Here is a 12,445-nt window from a genome sequence, read left to right as displayed (position 1 = left end):
AACCAAGTAAAAGCAAAACCTCTGAACCCAAAACACTCTAATATGCCTGGAGGTACAGAACAGTTTACAAACTTAATCCAATATCTATTTTTGGAATTCATAAACCATATCAAACTTCTACTCACCACCCTCTGAATTCCAAAAAGACATTAAAATATTTTTTAAAACAAGCTTAAATCAGTAGCAATGCTAAGTATAGCATCGCATTGCAATCAGTTTCAATAAATTCAGTATGCCTTGGGGCAAAGTCTCATCTACAGTAGACTTCTGAATTTTAAAAGACCATTACCTGCTTCCAATACACAAATGGGCAAAGGATAAACATTTCATTACCATAAAGAGAAATTGGGAGGAAAACATGAGATATGGTTCCTTTACTGTTCACTGGACCTACAGTCTAACCTCTATTAGATTTCAAAGTCTCAGGGTAATTGTTAAGATGATGGTTTCTTCTTCTTGGTGTCACATGTGGACCCACACTTTCCATAGGCTTGCCTAATGGCCATTTTCTTGGTTCCATCTTAACCAAGCATCTAGGTGGTGACCAAGCTCCAGACTTCATCCTCAAAGGGCACTGGGATGATTGCCATACCTTACCCAATCTTTGGATTGGAGACTTAACCACCTTAATACATTGAGATGAAGGCAACATCCTCCCTAACTTTTGGCATACATGCTCAATCCTCTCAGAGCAATGAGTTGACCACCTGTCTTCCCTAATCCATGGGGAAATGTGCACCCCTCTCAGGCCTATTGGGTGCTGACCTTAACTGCTTTCTTCCTTGAAAAATGTGTTGCATCATCTTTGCCCTGAGGCTGCAAATTCTCCCTGAACATCAGGTGGGAATATCCACTCTTTTCAACAGCTGGTTGAAAGTCATCCACTCTGTATGCATGAGTGGGGTTCCTTTCTTTGCCCAAGGCAACAACTTAATTCAAGAAATCAGCTGCCATGATTTTTCTCTTAAAACTGTTTCTCCTTCAGTCTCTCCTCACCATGTCACTTTTATCCAAGTTGACAGTGTTTTTCTTCATACAGCTCTCTCAATAAGCTTGTTGGTTTAGCCTGCAAAAAAAGCAGGGGTCCAAGCCATCAGATTGACTTTCCACAAGTCTTTCCAAGATAACTGCATCTTCAATCCTGATTTACAAGTTCTGAGTTTGGTTATGTCCTCAAATGGGGCAGTATAACCTGGCACTTGATTTTTAGAGGCTTGGAATTTCCAGTCATTTTCTGGTTTCTTTATGCCCAACAGTTCAGTCCTCAGCTTATGTTTGTCTCCTTCTTTGCCATAAGGTGCAAGGAAGAGCCAAGTTGCATTCTCCCAGTTTACTTTGGAAAGTTCTTCAGCTAAATGCCCAGGTTTGTCTTCTTTAAATACTGTCTTCCATAAAACATCAGGAGTTAATCTTGCTTGGTTCTCAGCAACTTTAAAACAAAGTTCACCATACCTCCATTTTCCAAAAATAGTTTTATCATTTGCTCCTAAGCCCTCATAAAAAGTCTTTTTAGATTCTCTATTACTACAACAGTCTCTTCAAAGCACTGTGGGTCTTTTCTCCCAAGTATCTCACAATTCATTCAAAACATACCCCTTAGCCTTTTATAAAACTGTTCCAGCATCTTGGTAATTTCAAAAACACTTCCCCACTCCTCAGTACCAAATTCTGTATTAATCATCCAAAGGGGTGCTGATATCAAATACAAGAAATCTGTTGACTTTCATAAAGGGTATTTATTTGGGGTAGAAGCTTGCAGTTACTAGGCCATGAAGCATAAGGTACTTCCCTCATCATAGCCTGTTGCCATATGCTGGCAATGTTCTGGCTTTCTGGTTTCCTCTCTTCCCAGCGCTGTGTTACTCTCCCTGTTCAGCTGCTGGGCTCTCTTCACAACATCAGCTGTAGACTACCAGGTGAATGGCTCTGTCTCTCTCCTCAGAGCTTCTGCTGTGTCTAAGGAGTAATCCCTATTCCCCTGTGTTCTTCCCTGTGTGTTCTCTTCCCGTGCCTCAGATCAAAACTTCAGTATCAAAACACCAACATCAGAACTCCAACATCAAAACTGAAACTCCCTTCTCTGCAGTATAGTTTCAAAGGGATGGGGACTCAACATCCTGCTAACATTGCCCAATCAAAGCCTTAATCATTGCTTAAGTAAAAGTTAAATTTCTGAATTCAATATACTCTAATATGCCTGGAAGGATAGACTCATTTACAAACATAGTCCAATATCTATTTTTGGAATTCATAAACCATATAAAACTGCTACAGTGTATGACACATTTTATATATAATATCCCAAATTGGCAAATATATATATATATATAAAGAAAATAGAATAAACTCACTCGTTAAGCTAAGTGATAGCTATGCTCTTAAGTAAACATATAAAAGTACAAATATAGAAGAGAGACCAAAATAGATAGAAATACAACCATCAGAATGACAGAAAGTTATCTTACCATTTACTGCATCATATATATATAATGTTATCCTAGGATTTAAAATTATTTAGTAATTGGCATTCTTATGCATCAGTGTCATGTATCAATAAATATTTACATGCAACTTGATTTTAATGGCTGTACAGGGCCTGATTCTCTGTATCATCCATCAGTTTAAAGTGATACTTTGGTGTAGACATGAGATGGTTTTCAATCTTCTGATAATGTAACTATTTGTGTAAGTGGATTTTGTAACATTTATCTTTGTGAAAATATCTTATTTTTCTGAATATACATTCCAGATGGTTAATTTATACATTAGGTATTTTCACACGTAGTGGCAAGATATTTTATACATTGTCAAAAAACAACTGCAAATAGTATCCCAATTTATTGTTGTGGAGATACTTTATTAGTTTGTCAGATTCTTGAAAAAACTGTTCACTATCATTTTATTTTAATGCTAACATAAATATATATATAATTTTTTTGTAAATTATCTTCTTAGATATTTTGATTTTTATGGGTTCTCCTTTTTTTCTCATAGTTATATTTTAAAAATCATTAAATGCTGTATGTGATAATTGCTGTATTGTAATTAATTTAAAGATTCTTATGAGGTAGCATTTAAAATTATTATGTAAGATCACTGAAATATTTTCCTTCCTGGTTTAAACTTTTTATATCACTCACTCACACACACACACAACTGTTTTATCATTCCTAGATTTTGTTTTCACTTTTAAGAAATGATTCCCCCTCAGGTGTTTTGTCTATACTGAAATGTACATCTTTTCCATCAAAGGGCAAAAATAATCCCAAAAGCATTTTGAAACTATTTCATAACTTTATCACTAGACTTGTGTCATTAGTTGGCAACGTATGGTAAATATCAACCCTCACTGTCTGGATTGCCATTTCAACTCTTAAATGTATCTTTCCAATGACATCACTTTTGAATGTACATTTAGTTCAATTCAACTATATTCTCCCTTACCGATTGTGAATTTTGTGTTCTGTTGTGTTCTGCAATTGATTTTGGATAGAATATGAGTAGGCATCAAGTATTAGTATTTCAATTAAGGTATGCAAATGATGTAGCAGACTGCATTGAAAATATTTTTCTCCCACTTTGCTTTTAGGCCACATTTGTCACAGTCAAATGAATAAATACATATCTTGAGCTTTTGCTCTCCTTTTCAATTCAGGTCTTTGCTCTTCTCCATACTGTCTTAAAAATACCTTTATAATAATTCATGTTTTCTGGTGCAGCTGGTGTTACCATTTTAACCTTTTTAAAAACTTTTTTTGAATGTGTATTGAAATCTGGGCTCAAAATTTTCTCTGTGGGAATGTTCATGATTCTGATTTTAAATTGTGAATGGAATTCTAAATTCAGCTTCCTATTTCTTCTTCTGCCAGATGTGGTAATGTTTTACTAACAATGAGTTTGTTTCATTGAGATTTCCAAATCTATTCACACCACATTTGAAATACGATTTTATCTGTTGAAAAATATTTATGTCTTTTTATTTCTGATGTTGATATTTATGCCTCTTTCTTTGTTTTCCTTGATCAGACATAACATACCTTTATCAAGTTTATTAATCTTTTCAATGAATCTATTTTTGCTTCCATTCATCCTGTCTATTCTTTCTCCCATTTCACTAATTTGAGTTTTCTTTCTCCTTATATTTATCTACTTTGAGTTTAGTTTTCTATCAATTTTGGAAAATTTTGTGATTTGGCAATCACTTTGCTTTGCTTCTTTGTATCTAAATCATGCATTGTAAGTTAGAAATGTTCCTTCACCTTTTATTTTTGGCAACCAATATATTTTGATGAATAATATTTAAAAATAACTTCCAACATATTTTCTGAATTCCTTTTTGAATTCATATCTGAACTGTGATATTTATCATACTATATTTTAATTTCCATACATGTTGGGACTTTCAGTTTGCTCATTCATTATTATTTCCATTTTACCAGATTCTGAAGAGAATCTAAACTCCCTGTGTTTGTGACATTTTAATGTTGTTCATAATCATTTTAAGTTCCATGTATTATTATTTTAAAAATCCATTGATGCTTGAAAAAAATTTCTTGTTCAAATCTTCTCTATAATTTTAGATTAATTTCAGGCTAATCAGTGAATTGATTAAAGTAGAAAACATGAAAAATACCAAGCAAAAAGTAACAAGAAAAACACAACAAAGATACTAGTCCTAATAAACAACTTGAGAGGGAGCAAGATTCATTCTTATCACTTCTATACGCTACTCATGAGCTGTTTGAGTAGTAAGTCAGACAAAAAATTTCCTTTACAATAGTCACTAAAAGAATAAAATATTTAGTAATAAACTTAACCAGGGAGAAGCACCTATATTCAGAAAACTACAAACTATGTCAGAAGCCAAAGACCCAAGTAAATGGAAGCACATTCCATGTTTATGTATTAGAAGTCTACATGTGTTAGGATGTCAGTTCTACCTAAACTGATTTACAGAACAATGCATTTATTAAAATGAATTCTTTGCAGATGTCTGCATTAATTTGTAGATACCATTCCACGCCACTGATTTAAATGACTAAACTTATGTCATGGCATTAGCTTGATTACTAAAATATTAAGTGTGAAAAAAATATTGTGTTAACGCCAAATTATTTATTTTTAAAAAATCATGTTGAGCATATTAGGTCATTTTAATTTTTACTACAGTTTGAAAATATCTTATCAATTCCCCCAAAAAATGCCTCCTGGGATTTTCGTTGAGATTGTGTTTAATTATATAAATCCTTTTGAGGTGAATGAGCATTTTGAAAACAATAATTTGATTCATGAATTTTTAGGTCCTTATTTATTTAGATATTATTTCATTTAATCTGCAATGCTTAATAATTTTTATTGTACTGATCTTAAAAGTTTTTGTTAAATTGTTCCTAATATTTTATGTTTATGCAAATATGAATATATTTTTTAAATTCCAGTTTTCAAAAGCTTGTTGCTAATCTATACAAATTTCATTGTTTTCTGTGTATTAACTTTCTATTCTGCATCCAGGTTAAATGTACATATTTTCCCAGTGGTATTCTGTTAGACTCCTAATGCTTTTATAGCAAGACCAATGGTTTGCTCCTGGGGGTTATTTTCTGACCCAGGAGATATTTGGTATTTGGAGACATTTCTGGTTCTCACCACTTGGAGAATGCTCCTGGCATTTAATGGCGAGGGAGTAAATATACTACCAAAGAGATTACATGGCATAGGGAAGCTACACAGAGCAAACTTTTTCTGGACTGAATGTAGTGTGGAGGTTGAGAAATTCTGATATAAATAAACATGTTGGCTGCAAATAGATAATGTTATCTCTTTCTTTCCAGTCTCTGTCTCTTTTACATGTGTACATGTGTTTGTTTTTACTGCCTTAGTGTTCTCTTTAGGGCTCCCAGTGCAATATTAAATAGAAAGGGGATTCAAGCTTTGTCCTCAGCATCTTTCCAGAGTTTGAAAAATTATTGAGAACCACAAGTAGGTGTTCTTTTATGTTTGCTTTATCTATTGATGGTCACTGTAATATACATTAAAACTGAGAAAAATGTATCTTACATTATTTAGTAAGTGATAAATCTAAGAAATATTTATTGTGATCAATGCACTGAATATTGCATAGTTATTTTCAATTTTGTCTTTGAAACTTTCTGTAATTTTTTCTATTGAGTAATAAAAGTATATTATGCAGAGCTATACTAAACTACTAGAAGTTAGTTTAAATTCTAGTAAACTGATTTATACACAGTCCACTCCTCAAAAAAATAGTTTAAATTGCCTAGTCTTATTTTATGGAGACTTTTCCTGTTTGTGGTCAGATTGTAATGAGCCATTAAATAAAATGAAGAAAAAAAAAAACAAGAAATAATCAAGTACAAACACCCACACACAAAAACACATTTTTTGAGCAAAAATTAAATAAAAATAAAGTAAATCCACACAGATCTGGAAGCTAGGTTTCTTTTCTTCCTTTTTTCTTTCTGAAAGCCCAGCAACTACACAAAGTGAAGTTTAGCAGGTGTGAGGGCCAACCTTAGCATCCTTTTGCTGTTTTTAACAGACTACATCAAGAGTGCCAGATACATTTCCCATATTGGCTTTGACGGCTGTCATTCAGAGAAAGTGATCTCTTCCAGTCTAGTCTTGATTTCTGACTTAGGACTAATGGCAATCAGACGATTCCTTGTTCACCATGGATGTCATTCAATTCAGAATTTTTATTAGAATAGTTCCCTTTAAACCTTTCCACTTCTACTACACTGAGGATTTCTTTTAAAAAAATTGTCAGAATAAAGCTATGAAGGATAATATTTATGTAATTGACAATTTTGTGTATGATATCATGACTTTGAATATAATATATTTTAATAAAAATGGAAACAGGGTAGCATAACAAGTCCACATTCCTGTTCCATACATCAGTTATACATGGAAGATGATATTGTATTTCATGTGTTCCTGAATTCGGCAAATGCTGTTGATATAAGCATGATGGGCAAGTATGATCCTTTTCAAAGTTGGATAGTTTTAAAGATGACATATTCCCAATCTATCTATAGAATTACATTTCCCTTCTCTATGCACTATTCCAAATGTAATTTGGGCACAATCAATTCTGTTTAGCTTACCAGTCAAAGGTCATTTTAAACAATGGTCTCTTTGAGAAAATTTGAAGCTTAAATCTAGGTGTCTGAAGAGTTCATACATGATTGAATTTCCTGGCTGCTGAAAGAAATACCATACAATGGGAATTTTTTGGCTCAGAGTTTTGTGGCTAAGAGAAGTCCAAAATCGAGGTGTCATCATGGTAGTGCTCTCTGCCAGAACATCTTGGTGTTCTGGCGCTGGATGCCTGAGATCCTTGGTCCTTGGCTTTTCTTTCCCAGAGCAATGCACATGGCTGCCTCTTCTCCTTTCTCTTCCAGGTCCCATTGATTTCCAGCTTCTGGCTTCTTTCCCAAACTCTCTCTTTCTCTGTAGTTTTCCTGTAAGGCCTTCAGTAATAAGATTAGGACCCATCCTAATTCATTCAGGCCACACCTCAACTGAAATCACCACATCAGGAGTTCCTTTTTACAAGGGTTCACACCACCAGGAATGGATTAACTCTAAGAACTTGTTTTTCTGGGTTACAGAGCTCCAAGTCACCACAACAGAGTTAACTTACTTTTAACATCAAACTTATGGAACTTGTGCTTTAAAAAAATAGTCTCAATGTATTTTTTTCATTTAAAAAATTATCGAAGTATACCACTCATGCATAAACATGCATAAACAATAAGTGTATAGTAATAGTTGTGAACTTACAAAAGAAACATAGATACCATCATACAGGGCTCTCATAACTCACCCTACCACCAATGCCTTGCATTGTTGTTAAACATTCTAAACTAATGATTAAAGGCCATTGTTAAAATATTATTACTAACCAAAGTGTTTTCCCCAACCCCCGTATTATTATTATTAGTTTATATCATTTCTATATGAGCATACATAAGAAATAAGTGTATAGTAAAAGTTGTGGACTTACAAAGCAAATATGCATAACATTATACTGGGGTCACATACATCATTCCTTCACCAACACCTTTCACTGTCATGAGACATTTGTTACAGATTATGAAAGAATATTGTCAAAATCTTACTACTAATTATAGTCCTTTTCTCACATTTGGTGTGTTTCCCCCCCAAACCACCCTAATATTATTTTTTAAATATAATTTTTATGACAAAGTTGTAAACTTATAAAACAATCATGCACACATGCAGAATTCCCAAACAACATCGATCTATCAACACACCACACTGTGATGAAATATTTTTTCCAGATAAAATAATATCATCTGATTATTACCATGTCCGTAGTGAAGCTAAACTGAATTAGGGAAATCCCTAATTCACTACAAACATGTGGCTTTATCATGGTAACATAGGTGCAATAAAATTTGCCATTTTAAAGTGTACAATATAGTGGCATTAGTTACATGTACAATGTACTAACATCACCACCATCCATTACCACAGCTTTTTCATTACCCAAAACAGAAAAGACCCCTTAAGCATTAAGTCCCCATTCTTCTCACCCATAGATCCTGGCAACCTCTAATCTACTTTCTGTCTCTGAATTTGCTTATTCTAGACACATCACGTTAGTAGAATCATGCAGTATTTGTCCTTTTGTGTCTGGCTTATTCCACTCAACATGATGTCTTCACTATTCATCCATGTTGTAGCAAGTGTTAGAACTTTATTCCTTTTTAGAACTGAGTAATAACATTTTGGTATAAATATACCACATTTTGTTTATCCATTTTCCATTGGGGAACATGTGGGTTTTTCCACTTCCTTTTAACTATTGTGAATAATGCTTCCCTAAACATTGGTGTACACATATGTGAGTCCCAGCTTTCAGTTATTTTGGAATATACCTAGAATGGAATTTCCAGGTCATGTTTTGAAGACCCATCAAACTGGTTTCCACAGCGGCTGCACCGGGCTGAATTTTTTCTTTTTTTTTTTAGTGAGAATGGGGAAAAAGGCACTATTTTATGTTGTTAATGTAAATTATCAGTACACTGTTTGCAGGGCATTTTTGTTATATTGATTGAAAGCTAAGGAAATATAGGGTATACATATCCTTTGTCTTTGTCCCATTTACTTCTACAAATATTTTCTGCTCATACTCTATGAATACTTTCTGCACATAGACTTAGTTCCAAATATTCTATGAATATTTTCTGCACATAGGTGGCAAAGATTTTGATATTCAAGGATATTCATTGAGTCGTGTTTGTAACACAAGGGATCAGAAATGTTATTTATTTTTCCTTTATTTTTTTTAAAATGTTACATTAAAAAAATATGAGAGCCCCATATACTCCCCATACTCCTTACCCCACTTCTCCCACTTTAACAACCTCTTTCATCATCGTGACATAATAAGTTCATTTGGTGAATACATTTTGGAGCACTGCTGCACCACATGGATAGTGGGTTACATTGTAGTTTACGCTCCCCCCAGTCCACCCAGTGGGCATGGGAGGACATACAATGTCCAGCATCTGCCCCTGTAGTACCACCCAGGACAACTCCAAGTCTTGAAAATGTCCCCACATCTTATCTCTTCTTCTCTCTCCCTACCCTCAGCAGCTACCATGGACACTTTCTCCACATCAGTGATACAATTTCTTGGAAGAAGCTTTAAATTACATAAATGCTACATCAAAAATATAGGGGGATTCCCATATATCCATCCCCACCACTCCCTCACTTTTCCCCCTAACATCTTTCGTTATTGTAGTGTATTTGTTACAATTGATGAACACATATTGAAGCATTGGACTAGCCATGGTGTGTAGTTTTCATTATAGTTTATACTTTTCACTGCCCAATTTTATAGGTTTTGGCAGAAGGTATAATGATCTGTATCCGTCATTGCCATGTGATGCAGGACAATTCCATTGTCCCAGAAATATCCATGTTGCACCAATTCTTCCCTCTCCTTCCCCTCAGAAACTGTGGTGGCCACTACCTTTATGGCAATGTTACAAGTTCTTCCATTGCTCGAAAATTAATGTCTACATTAGTCCATAATTGCTTTCCCCCCTTATGTTTGTTCATTCCTCAATCTTGAGGATGTTGGGATGGTGATGGCCACTCTGTTTCTGATTGAGTGGGGGCTTAGATCCATGGGGCAGATGGGATGGAGCTGTCTTGCTTCCCATTGTAGATACTCTGTGTTTATTGCGTATGGATGTTATCCTTTTGTTAGGTGTCCTGGGTAAGTCCAGTGAACTGGAGAGTAGATTTTGCAACTCTGCTGAGATTCAGGGCTCCACCGACATTCAAAGAGACCAAAGATTGAAGTACCTGGGATATATACTTAATGAATATAGTGCTTAACATGGGTTCAACTAAAAAGGGCAGAAGAGTCATGTGTAGGGAAATTATAAATGAGTCTAATTCTGTTACATTGGGAAACATATATTCCAAGGCAAGGTGCATTGACAGGTGCCAAAGTGCTAAGATTGTCTACCATGCCTATAGTGTCTAGATGTCTCTAGAGCCCTCAAGAGCCCCCTTGCTTGAAGCATTGTTTACTGTGACAGTAAGAGACTCCTGAGATGGCCACACCTGTTTTTAAAAAGTAAGGAGTTTCTACAACTGCAAGCAGGAGAATTGCATCCATCATCCATGTGGAATCTAAGCCCCCTCTTGATATAGAGGGGGAGTGGACATAACCATCCCAGGGTCCACAGGCCGGAGGAATAGAGTATGGACTGGGGTGGACTTACTGATATTGTACTATGGAACTATTGTGATTAGTAATGGAAGAAATTGTAGCACTGATGTGGAGAAACTGGCCACGGTAGCTGCTGAGGGTAGGGAGAGGGATGAAGAGATATGATATGGGGCATTTTCAGGACTTGGAGTTGCCCTGGGTGGTACTGCAGGGACAGATGCTGGACATTGTATGTCCTGCCATGGCCCAACGTGTGGACTGGGAGAAAGTGTGAACTATGATGTAAACCATTATCCATGTGCTCCAAAATGTATTCCTCAAATGCAATGAATGTGACACAATGAGGAAAGAGGTTTTTGATGTCGGAGGAGTGGGCTGAAGGGGGCGGGGGTATATGAGGCTCTCATATTTTTTAAATGTAACATTAAAAAAAATAAGGAAAAATAAAATAAAGAGTATTCTATGTCATATGTGAAGATCTCTAAGGTATATTGTTCAAGGAATATAGAAAGGGAGCAGAGTGGTATATAGAGTATATTATCATTTGTGCAAATAGAAAATGCACCACATGTGTGTAACTGAAAGGATACATGAAACCATGGGGAGGAGGATTTGGTGGCTAGGGAATAATGAAGGGAGGAAGAAAGATATTATACAATATACTGCTTAGTACTTTAAGCTTTTTGTACCTTGTACACATATTACAGGTTTCTAAATGTCCATACATGATGATAGGGAAAAGTAATTGCAAGTATGTCACTGGAAATTATATTATCAGATGATAGGAAATGTTTTCTGTGTGTATGTGAAAGAGTTTTTAAGAATAGATAAAGGATTTTAATAAATGTTTTTATGGAGATACTTTATATTTCATATTTTATACTATTTTATAGCCTAGTTTCCTTCCCCAATCTATATCCTATGCATATTTACATCATTTTTAGTGACTCCATAATATTCTCTTGAATTTAGTCTGTGGTGGACATTTGGGCAGTTTTCAATATTTGCTCTTCTAGATATAGAGTGAGATGTCATATAATGTCCCAGAGGACATTAAATATAAAAATATTCCCATTTCTTCAGTGGTTCGAATTAATCCTTTTTCCTCAGAATATACAAATTGAAATTTTCTTAATTTTATTTAGTTTCCCTCATTGTCAGCAAATTGCTCTAACCATCCTTCTACAATCCTCCTTCACCTGATGAATTTCCAGTCCTTATTCTGCTCTCCTCATGGCCACTTAGGCAGTAGCCTAAGACCTTTCCTTTGAGAGATCCTCTTCCTGTTCACCCTGAACACTGTTGCTCTCAAAACCCTGTATTCCACTGTGTCCCTCCCTTGTTCCAAAGCCTTAAATGACTTCACCTATCCTGTGGGTTACCTTCAAACCCCAGTTTCTCTCTATATGTGATCCAACGTGACTTCCATGCCTTCTGAAAAAAGAGGCCTGGGTCACCTTCCACTTTCTTGGCTTCAATGGCAATTTATATCCCACTTTTCCCAGTCCTTTCTGCCCACTGTCTCATAGAAATAATTCCTTCTGTTTTCCTTATTTAATACCTTGAATGAAAAAGTTAGCCTTCTTCCTAATTAAATAATAAGTTTTTTGTTTATATGTGTATATGTTTATAGTCAGTAACCATTTGAATTATTCTTATTAGTCAGTGGTATCTACAGATGAATGGGAAGTTCTTGGTGATACT

The sequence above is a fragment of the Dasypus novemcinctus genome, chromosome 23 (genome assembly GCF_030445035.2).
Source record: "Dasypus novemcinctus isolate mDasNov1 chromosome 23, mDasNov1.1.hap2, whole genome shotgun sequence".
Classification (NCBI taxonomy): domain Eukaryota; kingdom Metazoa; phylum Chordata; class Mammalia; order Cingulata; family Dasypodidae; genus Dasypus; species Dasypus novemcinctus.
This window is presented reverse-complemented; position numbering follows the sequence as displayed.